The sequence below is a fragment of the Chanodichthys erythropterus genome, chromosome 18 (assembly GCF_024489055.1).
Source record: "Chanodichthys erythropterus isolate Z2021 chromosome 18, ASM2448905v1, whole genome shotgun sequence".
NCBI classification, from domain to species: Eukaryota; Metazoa; Chordata; class Actinopteri; order Cypriniformes; family Xenocyprididae; genus Chanodichthys; species Chanodichthys erythropterus.
In genome coordinates, this window is record NC_090238.1 from 10,103,932 (window position 1) to 10,112,629 (window position 8,698).

The 8,698-nt window shown below is 39.8% G+C and overlaps 1 pseudogene; it reads right to left on the reverse strand.

Moving 5' to 3' along the window:
* Nucleotides 1–7,553: 7,553 nt before the first annotated feature.
* Nucleotides 7,554–8,417, reverse strand: LOC137006251 (putative nuclease HARBI1 pseudogene; annotated as a pseudogene).
* Nucleotides 8,418–8,698: the final 281 nt, after the last annotated feature.

Genomic DNA, 8,698 nt, shown 5'->3' on the forward strand with positions numbered 1-8,698 from the left:
ACTGCTCCAGGGGAAAATCATCGCGCTCCGAGAGAATCAGTCTCTCGATTTCGCTCTGTTCCCCTGAGGCAGTACCCAGTGGTCCCGGTTCAGTCTCTCCCACCTGCACACTCGCGTTCCCCTCCGCTGCATTTTTCCCCCAAGAGGCATCCGTACACAAAGCCCCCAATAATTCTGTGAACGCTGGCCAATTGGTCCCCAAAATTAACGGATGCCGGAGGTGCGGGTTAACTGCCACCTCTTCACTATGCTTTTGACCCTGAAATTGAATAATGACTGGCACAAAAGGATATTCCACCACATCCCCGTACACACACCGCATCTTAACCATGCGGCTATTATCCAATGCCCCAGATTGTATCAAGCTTTGATGGATCGAGGTTTGGTTACATCCTGAATCCACCAATGCCTGATAGGTACCCCCCTTAATACTCACAGGTATTTGGTACCACCCAGCCTGACCGGGGGCAGCCTGCGGGACGTCCGGGACCTGGACCATTGTCCCCACCTCCATAACAGGGCACCTGTCCACAAAATGCTCCAGGTCCCCGCAATGCCAGCAGGCCGCATCGGCCACTGGTCCCGCGGCCATCCACAAATGTCTGCCGTCTTCTCAAAAAGGTCTAGGAATGCCTCCGGGTCGTCCTCAGGCCCCATTTTGTTGAGAGGGAGGTGGGCGGGCGCAGCTTGTTGGACTGTGGCTTCCGGCCGAACCTGCCGGTCAATCCAGCTCCGGAACGTCTCGCGGTTTTCCTGCTGGGCTCGGAGGACGGCCTGGAACCGTCTTTCCTGATCCTGACGCAAGTCCAGCAGGGCCTGATGTTGCTCTTGCTGCATGACCGCGAGAGATGTAATTATCTCCGCAAATGGCGCAGTGGCAGAGGGCGCTTGCATGGCGGCGGCTTCCGTCTTCCTTCCCGGGTTTCGGCACCAGTGTAACAAAGTTTGTATATAAGGAAGGAAGACGACAAGGGTCGGCTGCGACTACTGGCTGCTTTTATTAAATAAATGTAAACAAGAGGCGTGCAAACAGGCACAAAAATAATCATCAACAATATTGTGAGTCCACTCCGTCAGCTCCAGCAGGTTTCCAGGAGTGTGGCAGCCAGTAGTCCTTCTCTCTCTCACTCGCTCCTGTTTCTCCTGGCATTAAATACTCTCTCCACGGCAATTACTGTAACAAGAGACAGGTGTTTGTTATTCGCGCTTAACCCGCTCATCCACCGCGCGTCTCCTGACGCTCTCCCCCGCTGCAGCGTTCGCTGAACCACGCCCCTCTTGCCACAGATAGGGTTGATGGCTTTGCATTTTGTGTCAAAATACTTTAGTGTTTTGTATTTATGTAGTTTTAAAATAATGTAAAATACTTTGTAAAAAGATGACATCACAAAAATGTAGCCTCTGACTGGTGCTTACTCAGCCCAGACTTGTTGAGTTCAGAACAGATGTTTTGGTGTTCGTTTTAGTAGCCTAGGCTAAATAGTTTACAAATTTACATAATGTTCTTAAAAACTATTATATCGAGCAGCAGCCCCCTATATTTATGATTAACAATCAAATGATTAATTAGTTAGAAACTAGTAGCTATGAATACAGGTGCCATCAGTTGTCTTCATACGAATAAGTTGTTTGTCATTGTTGCTGATGCAAAGTAGACCCTTATTCAGTCGCTTATCCTTGATTTTGTGGAATCATATGATGTGGTCAGAAATCATGTTTATGGATGAGATTATTAATGTTACTGTAGTATGAAGCAGAGCATGGCCAAGTGATGTTGTAGCTGAACGAGGCCACTGGAGAGATTGCTAATGTGAGATGAACGCAACACATTCCTTGCGAGCATTGGAACTTTTATTATGCCACATTCGCTTTATTCAGTCAAGCGTATGTGGGGTAAAGCAGTGCTGTTCTTTCATATTAGATGTCTGTTGAAAGTTGTTATAATGCTACTCTGTGTTCGCTGGGCAGCTGCTATGAGACACTTGTTGCACACTGCAGTAAGATAGATCGATATTAGGCATGGTAAAACATGGTACTTGCAGTAAATCAAGAAAACGAGATTTAAATAAGAAGCTATATAACATGATTAGTTTTCTGTTGATGAATGAATCCAAACAGTTCCTCATCTGTCTAATAAAACATATAATATATTAAAGCGTCTTCAGTGTTTTCATGGTTTCTACAAAATAAAACCAAAAACCGAGGGTAAGGTGGGTATGATAGGCGTCATTGATAGGCGACGCACCGACACAGCCCGTGTCCTGCATGGTTAAAATTGCTTATATTTATGGATTTAAACATACTTGGAACCATTTGGGATAATGTAACTACACAAGTCAATAAATAAATAACATTGTTCTAGTAGTTTTTGGATATTTTAATCCAAAAATCCTACTGTACATATTGTGCCTTTAACTGGTTGAATGTTAGATTTATTGCATGACTCGGGCAGAGAAAATCTGTTGCTATCAAACATTGTTTACTTAATCAGCTGAGTCAGTGTAATGGTGAAGGGATAGATCAAAGAGGCCAATTGATGGAAGGTTTGCGAAGAAATTTCACACTCCCTTGTAAAAGTATTTTTAAGTATTTTTAAAATACAAAAATACAGTAGTTTATTTTGATACATGGTGTGGCTGCTGTATTTTGTAGTTTATTTTGATACACTTAAAATTAAGGTATTTGGTATTTTATTTTAAAATACTTTTTGATGTATTTTTCGCAACCCTGACAGCACCTATAATATTAATTTAATAATAAAAGAAGCCGAACCTAATAGTTATAATAATAGACTAGAAGAATGTAACAGGGCATTAATTAATTGGAAATATCAAATCCTCTTAATATTGCCAAGATATGATGCTTTTGACAATATCTCTGGCTAGTCGATACATGATTATCGTCTGTTGACGCAACCTGGGTTACTGCAAGTGTGATTGATATGACGTCACACATGCAGAGCGTGTGCGCAAACATTTTAATTGGAATGTATATAAAACACATATAAATGGATATTTGAATCAGTTTGCAATGTTTAGAGTACATGTAAACAGATCTGCATTCAGATTCAATTCATTCAGATTGACGAAAATTGGTGCATGTAAACGCAGCCAAGTGTCTATATTTTGCATATCATAAACTGCAAAGAAGACTGTGTCTGTTTGTGTTTGAGTATGGCAGAAGTGTGATATACAGAGGATGTGAGTGGACTAATACTTCGAGCTATGACCTGCATATATATTTGTGTGTGGTTTTTTTTTTTTTTTTTTTTACAGTAATGTTATTGCTTCTGGCGAACCAGAGGAGTATTCAAGGCTGGAATCATGGGACAATCCTGACAGAGGCTGCCCTAAAGTAAAAATGTCACAGAGGAAGAGGTTATTGATTTATTTCCCTTGAAACTGTCAGAAAATCTGACAAAGCATCGACACAGCAATAAGTGATTACTGAAATGCCAATTATCCAATACATGCAAAACATTCCCGTCAGTCACTTTTACACTGCAAATATACTGGGCATTCTGCCAGGAAAAAGCTTACTTTCAAAACACAAACAAGTGATTTATAAAGACAACAAGTGGAAGGAATCCCATTTAAAAAAAACTGAAGCTGCAATTATTCAAGCAAAATGACACACACCTTTAGCTCATTTAAAAGGTTCTGTTTTAGACAGATGATTGTTTGTGTTGAAGGCACAATATGTACAGTAATGGTGCTTTTCCACTGCATGGTACGGCTCGGTACGGCTCACTTTTTGGTGCTTGTCCACTGCATGTAAACACTGCAGATCACAGATTGGTTAGAGAGAATCGTCACTACCAGCGTCATTGGATTTGAAACACCAGACACCAAACCCGCTAGATTTAAATAGTCAGCAACAGTCACCGCAGTATCATTTGTTCATGTATCGACTTGCTTTAAACGACCATTGATTTTTACATCATTTTGAAGCAAAAACTCTAGTCTACAACCTCCAATACCCAGAAGTCTCGTGAACACATATATATTATTTTTTTGCCTTATTTCAGTGACTTAAGTTTTTTGTTTTTTCAATAACCACGCATAAACGTTATTCCTTCAAAAATACAAACATGTACATACATGTTTCTCACATATTATTAACATTAACATAACTTTCAACACACACAAATGTATTTAGAATGATTGTTTTAACCATGCAAAACAGCGCTGCATTAACCCCACATACACAACGAGTGGAAGCGGCCGACGGCAGCATTAGCATAATAAAAGCTCAGCTGGACTCCCGAGGCTCTCGGCCCGCTCTGCTTCATACCGCAGTAACATTAATAAAACTTTAATGCCTTTGTTTTGAATAAGCAATCTCTCTTTTAAATATAAAGTATATATAAAGTTTATATATAAGGGTCACCTTGACACAGCATATGGCATATGACACAGCGCTGCCCACAAGGCTATTGCTTCTACATAACAGCTTATTTTTCTGCTTGTTCAAAAATCAGATACAGGCAAAGTAGCACAGTAAAGAATACATTTATATGAATGCATTAGTGAGAGAGCGATTGCGTATGTGAATTAATTCTACCTGGCAGCATCTCTCTATTAATAGTGAAGCTGTGATATAATATATGCTAGAACTTTTCAGTTTCTAAGCTATTTTTTTGATAAATCACAGAACAGTGTTGACTTCATTTCTGCACTACTAAATGTTTCTGTGTGTTCGCAATCTGCACGTGATGTGCGCACTACTGTCTATATGTGGGTGTGTTACAATGTAGCAGCACATTAGTTTTTACGTGTTCACTCTTATAAATAATCAGGTAATACGGTAAAAAAGTGTACATATTTGCAGCCCAGGCTCATTAGAAAAACGTAACTTTGTCAACATTTTTGCAAAACACAAAATACTTTGCGTCGTGCATGTTTCACGACAATTTCAAAGTAAAATGTCCAGTGAGTGGTGCTGAAAGCATGTTTAGTTTTTTCTGGAACAGATGAACGTTAATATGGCAACGATTTATTACGTTGAAGTTTGTACATATCACGCAGTTCTGAATTGAAATGGCTGGTGAGTGACCTATACTAAACCCTAAACCTACCTGATAGTGTTAACAAAAGCAAATGTGACATAAAAATGCAATCATAACCAATTTAGCTTGTTTTTGAACTCTTGTTTTTGAGCTCTTTCACCATGACTCGTCTTTCACGGAATTTTCTACCCGAGCTCTTCGCATCACAATTCTGTACCTACTGAGCAAGCTTATTATGTCAGTAAAACTGAACATATAGAGCTGTGATGTAACCTCCAAAATATATTAGTTTACAAATCATGCACTATGGTAAAAAGTGTTTTGAGATCATAACATAATTGTGCATGGAGCTGTGTGAAAACAAGTCCTTATTAATCCATAATCTGGCCCTGTAATCATGACTGTGTGTGAAAAAGATTAAAAGTGCATGCTGTTTTAGTGCCTCTGGTGTTTATTTCTGTTAGAAACTGAAGTGATATGTACGTATTCGTACGTATTTTGCATTTTGCAAAAATGTTGACACAGGTACGTTTTTCCAATGAGCCTGTGTTGCATATTTGGCATGTTGTCCAAGGGGAGGGATCCAAGCTCGGAATTTGGTCCAAAGTCCTGAACCCAGAGTACTTTTCTGGTTAGGATAGTAAGCAGGTGAGTGTGAGGAGACGGGGTAGTGGAGGGACGCAGAAAACTGTCGAGGAACATAAGTGAGTCAGCTATGTATATATAGGCCTCCTCTCATGCTGATTGGATAGGCAATTTGAACGTGTTCCTTCTGAACTTTGTTAATAAAACATAATTTAGAACTGCGATTAAAGGTACAATATGTAATAATTTTGGCCGCTAGAGGTCGATAGAAGCCTATTCAAAACAAAAGCGTAGCTTGATGATGCCAAGTTTTAGAGCGGAATCTTGGGAAATGTGCTCTCCACCTCAACGAATAGTGCAAAAGAATAGGACTTGGGAACAAATCATGTTCATGGATAAGGTTATTTAGAATGAAGCAGAGCAGGACCGAGTGTTGTGGGAGCTGAATGAGGCCGTTGGAGCGATTGCGCAACACACGCCTCGCGCGCAGCGGAACTTTTATTATGACACAGTCGCCGGCGCCGCTTCCACTTTTCCGGTCATAAGTATGAGCAAAGAATATACTCTTTAGTATGAGGTTACACAGCTCAGTTTATTATTAGATACATTTGAGTGTTTTGAAAATTATGTTATGATGTAACATTTATTTGTCATTTTAACTGTTGTAAACAGAGTGTAAAAGTGGACTTCAAAGATTTCTTAGTGTTCAGCAACTAGTCGACGTCAAGCTTAAAGGTGCCCTAGAACTTTTTTTAAAAGATGTAATATAAGTCTAACCATCGTTCCAACGAACGTTCGCAAACTGCATCGCAAACTTGTGTGGTTGGAACGACAGCTCTTGACCTGTGGTTAGAAGTATAGTTCCTTGTTAGTTTGTCGTGTCGACGACATTGATTTCGCAGCAGCTGGGATGTGTTCTATTCAGAGCTATCGACCCTATAGCCTATTTCGTTCGAAGGTTTCACCATCCACTTTAAGTAATTTGGATGACTTAAAGTCGAGGTGCCTAGGTTTTACACAATTTGCTTTCTTCATTACAAATTATTTGAAAAGATATAATAGCGTGACGATCGCAATTATTCTCCCTTCGAAGTGCCCTCCGAAAGGATTATTTATGCCGGTTGGGACGCAGTCTTGGTTTCGTTTGTGCGAAGAAACGGTGAGTGTGCAAGTGAGAAGCTTTGTTAAATTCCCAAAGACAAATTGTCATATAACAATATTTTACAAAAAGGGGTTTACCCTTACATATTAAATTGTATCTGTACTGTAGCATTACACATGCAGTGCTTAGCGCTAAGGAAACGTAGGCAGATTCAGATTTATTTTATTCAGACATTTAAAAATTTAACAAATGATGACATAAATCAACATAAAGTCTGAAAAGGAATAGGCAGAAGCAAAAGCTTATTGCGCCTATCCTAAATTAGCCTATAGGCTAATTTACATACGTTAACATATAGGCTATTTAAAATATTACACACTCAAACCACAATATTGTTTGTCAATGAATGAAGAAAAATGTGTAGTAGAATATAATATTCTCATGGTGTTATAAGAAACAAATACATATTTATTGTTTGCAAAAGTATTTAAGTGAAGTCTGCTGGGGGAAAACATAGGCAAATAAACAACATTTATTAACACAAGTTATGTCAGATTAAATTAAACAAATAATAGAAAACACAGTATCCAAACTGTAAAATACTGTATTAGCCTACCGTCCAAACATATTCTGAATTAAAAGTTCTCTGACTTCTGCTCCTGCAGGATGCATTCTGCCTTGATGTGGGTTCAAAGGATCATCATGATCGTCATCATCATCAGAAACAGCATTTTCCTCACCATCGGCTCCAACGGCATCAACTTCCTCCTCAGGAAGCTGGACATTTTCCCTGACTGCAATGTTGTGGAGAATTGCAGTAACCACAATAACAGAACAGCTTTTGGTGGGGTTTAGCTTCAGGCCACCACTGAACTTGCTGATGCAGCGAAAACGTTGTTTCCACAGTCCTATAGTCCTCTCCACTATAGAGCGTGTCCTTCCATGGGCCTGATTAAACCTTTCCTCTGCAATGGTGGCTGGATGCTGCACAGGTGTCAAGAGGTAGGGGCGAAGAGGATATCCACTGTCTCCAAGGAGCCAGCTATCACCAAAGCCACCTTCTTCAGCCATCTGGCAAATTGCCGAATTGGCCCATGCAAAAGAGTCATGTGTGCTTCCAGGCCATTTTGCCACAATGTCAGTGAACATTCCCTGGTGATCACACACTACTTGAACATTAATGGCTGGATAGCCCTTCCTGCAAATGTACAAGGGCTCATTTACCTTAGGGCTTAATACTGGGATTAGGGTGCCATCAATGATGCCAATCACTCTGGGGATGTTGTCAAGATCATAGAATTGTTGATTGGCCAGCTGTATTTCCTCAGGAGTTTTGGGGAAAACCAGGATGCTCTTCATCAGCTGTAAAAGCAAAGGTGTTACTGTTGTCACAGTTTTGCTGACTGAAGACTTGCTGAGCCCCAGAACATCACCCACCACCTCCATAAAACTTCCAACAGCAAAATAACTCAGTGTAGCTAACAAATGCACCTCTGGACTTAAGGCGTAGTTTCTTCTTGTTGCCCTCTGAAGGTGTGGTTTTACTATCTGAAATAATTCAAGGATCTTGGTCCTTGGAAGACGGAATTTTCTTAAAATTGCATCATCAGATAGTGAGTCAAGAGGGGTAAAATTTGTCCTTATGTGGGCATTTATATAAACTGATTGACTTCTCAGTCGCCTTCTGTGCTCCAGCTGTAAGAATCTTTGTAAAGCTGCCATTGTTGAGCACTTGAAAAACACATACACACTGTTTTATTAGGAGAGGCATTAGTACACCTGCTTTTGAGTTAATAGAAACACCTTGGCTAATAATCATTCTAAATTAATTAAATTACTACAATTAATTATTACCATCTTTGATTTATTATAGTAATAAGGTACAACATTAATATATTGTATATGTTGATTTGCTTTAAAATAGACTGTTGTCATTCTGTTATTTCATAATTTTCATTCTTCTCTTAAGAATAGTCTTAGTACTTAAGAGTGTTTTGTGTTAT